General features: G+C 39.0%; 1 protein-coding gene across 5 annotated transcripts in view; it reads left to right on the top strand.

The window, feature by feature from the left end:
* Window positions 1-1173: 1173 nt before the first annotated feature.
* Window positions 1174-5321, top strand: part of LOC103375603 (troponin T, fast skeletal muscle isoforms-like) — a 25669-nt gene continuing 21521 nt past the window's right edge. For 2 of the 5 annotated variants that reach the window (XM_008305919.1, XM_008305918.1), the window contains exon 1: window positions 1175-1288. The gene's annotated coding sequence lies outside the window, so the exon portion shown is untranslated. Of the gene's footprint in view, window positions 1289-5321 lie in introns of all 5 variants that reach the window. The other 3 variants (XM_008305916.1, XM_008305917.1, XM_008305920.1) reach the window with 3 other exon arrangements.

The raw sequence follows: 5321 nt of genomic DNA, 5'->3' as shown, positions 1-5321 counted from the left end.
AAATTTATAAACTCTACCACCAGAGACACACTAATAACATTATTAGTAATTACTGATGCTGTACTGCCTCTGCTATCGTTGGGCAGTCAGCAAACTCATTCCAAACGTCCAGACTCTGAACACACGACTCTGATTCCACAGGTTTACTGATGCAAGAAGAAACTGTAACAGAACAGATACTGACTGAAACTAAACAGTTTATCCTGATTAAACTCTCACCTGGAATCACCTCGCCCTAACCTGTGTACCTGAAAAAATAAAGTAGTGCATTTTTTCTCCAAGCCTTGATTAAAAATATGTTTTTTAAAAAACATATTGTGATCAATTTTATTGTTACGTCCCTCAGTTCTGCCACAACCAGTTCAAAAAGTAGCAGTGAGGCCGAGTCGTGGCGCAACATGCAGCTGTCTGAATCCACCACATCCCCGTGGAAATGACGTCCTTGTGTGATGGCATGTGTTTTCTATACAGTCTGAGTAACACACGACCAAAACAAAAGGCAGCAAAGCCTCGAATGTCCCCCGCTGATGTAACATAAAACCTCCTGAGCTGTGCCTGTACCGACACACATTGAAACTTACTGTTAAATTTAAGGGAGAACAGAAAATGACTGCATGAAGCATTAAGATTCAGCATCATCGAATTTATTTAGTTTTTAATTTGATATTTTATTAAATATGTAACATAGAGCATTAGCTTTAAAGAAACGATCTACGTGTATGTATTAAACGTGTTTTTTTGTCTATTTTATTGCTACAGAAATCACATTAAAGTTGACTGATTGCTAGCGGAGATTCTGTTTATGGCCCACTTCTATTATTATTCCACCGTTCTGCCGCTCTGCACCGACTGATTGACTGACCGGTTGATGAAGTGGCTGGCACACAAACACACACATATACAGTCACACACACACACTTTCCCTCCATTGTCTGGATGCCAAGCTGATGTGTAACGGCCGCTCTCAGCCTTCTATCGCTGTAAATTTAGCAACAGAAGCTTCTCAGCTGCTCCTTTCCAAAACCTGAGCCCTCCTCTTCCATCCACAGTATTTCACCCATCTCCTTCTCCAGGGTCACCGCCCTCCCCGCCATCACCGCCACCTTTTCCGCGCATAAACACTCGCACATAAACACACTCGCACACACCTCGCTCTCATCCGGCAGCCAATAAGGGCCTGATGAGCTCAAGTATCACTATAACACAAGGACTTATTCTCTGAGCCGAGCCTGCAGATTCTAACAGACCTTCATCTTCATCGTCAGAGGAGCTTCTCGTCCCCTCTGAGGTGAGTCGACCGCGGACCTCCAACCACTTTCCAGCGCTAAAAAGAAAAAAAACAACATCTTTCTGACAGTTTGGTCCTCGTTTTGAGACCAAATCAGCTTTTTTTTTTGTAGATTTAGGGGTTTTTGTTGCTGTTGTGTGCAGCAGGAGAAAAGAGCCTCGTCTGGGCTCCAAAGCTGCAGATTGTAACCTCAGGAGGGACGTCTGAACGCAGACCTGCACATGTTTAGCTGCATGTCAGACATGTGTAGTTTATGTTTGGGGTCATTAACAGTCCCACTCCAGAGCTGGAGTCCCATTTCCTCAGCACAGCGTGACGAAAGGGTTAAAAAAAAAAATAGGCACTTTAGGTAAACTGTCAACTTGAACCTCAGTTTTAAAGGACGTTATTTATCATTTGAAATGATGGAGTACATTTAAAAGCTCTGAAGTGAATAGATTAGTGTCTTTAAGGCAAATGTTCTGTGAAATCAGAGCACACTGTCTGAACATGAACCAAGCTGTAAATCCCAATTTTAAAACCAGTTTTAACCGTTTATGCTTCATTTTAAATATTTAGTCCAGTTAACTCGCTTCCAAATAAGTCACTTGCTGAACAGGCACTGAAGCAAAGCATCTGAGGTAAACCAGCTGAATTATCTGATGTGAATGTAGCGTCGAGAAACTCACAAATCAACCTGTCAGCATGAGCCTCCTGCTTATTTATGGTCTCATGCCGCTAAGAAATGCAGATTCTTTGACTGGCACAGCCTGAAACCACAAAGCTTGTTCATTTGACTTACATTCAATTTCACTTTTGTTGTATTTATTTCACTATTTTTGGTTGAAAACGGAGGTGATTCCTTCCTGCATTTATTGATTTTGTTCATGTTGCCTGAGTGAACATTTATTTGCACTGGAGACTTAATTAATAGCAAAGTATTCTGACAATCACTTCATTAATCTGAGTAAGAAAAAATAAGTAAAACCTTGGATTTTAATGTATTAAATGTGAATATTTTCTGTTCTTTTCTGAATTGTGGAAAAAAAACAGGACATTTAAGGATGCCATCTCAGGTTTTAAGAAACACTGACTGACATTTTTCACCATTTTCAGACATTTTAGACCAAACGACTGATCGATTATTAGCTCAAATATGAAAATAATCCTCAGTTACAGCCCGACTTTGTTCATCGGACACACGCTTGTTCACCGATTTAGCACCGTGGTTCAGGTTTTACATGAGTGGATGCTGATTTGTCGGGTTTCTGAATTAAGTCAAGAATCTACTGGTCGACTGATGTGTTTTGTTTTACGGCCAATACCGATTATTGGTAATCAAGAAGATTGATAACGGCATCGGGGACCAATATCTATTCACAGTAGAGATGAAAATCTGATTTTCAAACTTTCACAAATAACTTTAGGTTTGACATAATGTTCAATTAAAAAACAGCTTGTTTTAATCCGTCTATTTATCCTTCAGTGTTGACTGGTAGGTGTTGCTATTGTCTAACCAGTCAGATAGTGCTGTGGGTGGGACTTTACTCGAGAGGTGACTACTGATACAGAAAAGTGGCTTCATCACAGCCAAACTGTGTCTTTTTAATTGAGCTTTTTTTTTATTAGGAATAATTCTTTCTTTAAAAAAAAAAAACGATGCTGATAACCAAAAAAATGCTGAATATTGGATGAAAGCATCAGCCAGGCCGCCTCCAGTTTCCTTCACAATAGCTCTTTTGTTTCTCGTATAGTTGTCGTGATGCTTTGTGACACCTGTAGCTGACACTCAGGTAGTCAACTTAAAAACAAGGCCGACATCTTGGACGTACAAGGTTTTGAAATAGCGTCTCCCTCGGGGTCAGACTGATGTAACTCGTCTCGTATCGACATTTCGATCTAAATCTGCCCCGGATTGGCTCAGGATTCAACTTCCCTCCAAGTCTCACCTGTCCGATCGCTCTTACGGTTTCAGCGCCAGAGTTTTAGTTTCAGAAAGACTCAGGAACACTTCTCAGCATTCAGTGTTCTCATCCTGGAGAAATGAAGTGACCATCCACTAAATATACTGAGCGCTGAAGTGTCGCTATGTACCGAGCGAATGCTGGACACACAGAGGTGAGACCGCTGTCAGCTGTAAGTCGATCAAAGAGCTCGTTTGTTGGACGAGGACGGCCATTGGCTGTTTGAGCTCCGTGGATCCTCCCGCTGGACCGAGCCGAGGGATTAAAGCAGCTATTTGGACACCGTTCCTCAGCTGATGGGCAGAAATATGATCCAGAACTAATCCTCCCAGTCCTCTGCAGCTGTGCCCACCGCTAAGTGCGAAGGAGTCATCCAAAGACACTTTATATATATCAAATATGATATAGTTGAATATAGAATATGCAGCGAATAACAGAGCTCTCCCATGATCCCCTGTGGGCTTAATTAAAATGATGCTGGAGCTTCAGCTGCACTTCAGGACGTGGAGGAACATTTTCACTCTGAGGCCAATATCAAGGGTTTTCTAGAAATATGAGAGCAAGTTTGGCATTATTCCTAAATTGTGAAAGCAGTCGTAGGTTCCTAGCTGGGCTCATACTCGAGTAGAAGAGCAGTATAAATGTCTAAGCGTGTTACATTCAAACAGCTAGCTTATCCAACTTGTAATATTTTCACTTAAATCAATCATATCAATCAATATAACATCAATTAAAGCAGCCGGTTTTAATTGAATTTGTCCAAATATTGAGATCAACAGACTTTTGTTTGTGGCGTTCGCAGTATTGTGAAAATATTAAGTTAAAGGTGAGGTTTTAAAAATATAAAACCTGCCCAGTTAAATGAACTTGAGACAAATTAAGTTGATTTCCATCAAATTGGTCTCATATTTACACGTCATCAGCACGTTCGTGACTTTATGATGTTAGATATGTACACTTGTAGGGAGTAACTTTCATGAGAAATTGGTTATTGGTGCTCACACTGTTATCATTGTACCAGAAGTGTGTGCCGAGATGAAACATTTAGTGGAGACGTGTAAATCCAAAAAAGAAGAAATGATGCTCAAGAAAGATGTTTGCTTTGTTTTAGGGCAAAGCTGCATTTAGTTTATTCCTCAAGTATGTTTTAATTCGCTCTAAAACTCTCAAATTTGTCTTCATACTTGTCTTCTCTCTGCTTTATGTTGAACTGAACCTCTGTCAAATTTTCTCGTTAATTTCTTTTTTTTGGAAAAGATAGAACAAAGTCATTTCTATTAGATATCATGATTTAAGGCGGAGATTTGGTTACTGATTGAAAGGACACAATTAGTTAAAGGACCGTCAGAAAGTTCAAAATTTATTTCTGTTTTTACCATTTCTGGCTCTGATAAATGATGTAATTGTGTTGATTTTGTTTTTAAGATAACACACTTTTTTTAACCCCGCCAACAAGTTTTGTGGTTTCAGGGTTGAAGACACAACTACAAGAGAGTTTTTTTTAAAGGAATCTCAGCAGTACATTAAGTTAAATTATGTTTGTACAGCACCTTTTAAAACCTACATTTAAAAACATAAAAGGTCAACAACAGAAAAAAAGGAGTAAAAACATTACACATAGTAGAATGTATGTGTTTAAACAGTTAAGTTGTGAAAGGTGTTATAATCAGAAAAGATATTAGAATTGATAAAACATAAATTTAATTAAGTTCATGTGAAAAAATTTTGCTGATTTCCCTACATTCCTGCATTGTGTGTTACGGTAATGAAGTGTTCATGTATTCATCACCCATTTCTTATATAGTGCATTAAAATGTTGTTTATATGTTCCCCATAAAAAATCTAAAGTAAAATAATGGTGATTTAAAAGTGTACAAACCTCAGTTTAAAGCTCACGACTGAATAAACTGAGTGTGTACTGGAGTGAACAGCTGCAGTTTTTCGTGCATATTGAAGAAAAAGATCTTCAGTATTTGTAGATTATCCAGGAAAGACGCTGAAGTAGATTCTTTTTTCCATTGCCGTCAATTTCCCAACATTCAAAGATCCTCAAAACCCTCGCACACAAAACCAAAACAACTCTACCAGTT

This window comes from Stegastes partitus, unplaced genomic scaffold (genome assembly GCF_000690725.1).
Source record: "Stegastes partitus isolate 25-593 unplaced genomic scaffold, Stegastes_partitus-1.0.2 Scaffold2698, whole genome shotgun sequence".
Taxonomy (NCBI): domain Eukaryota; kingdom Metazoa; phylum Chordata; class Actinopteri; family Pomacentridae; genus Stegastes; species Stegastes partitus.
This window is presented reverse-complemented; position numbering and strand designations above follow the sequence as displayed.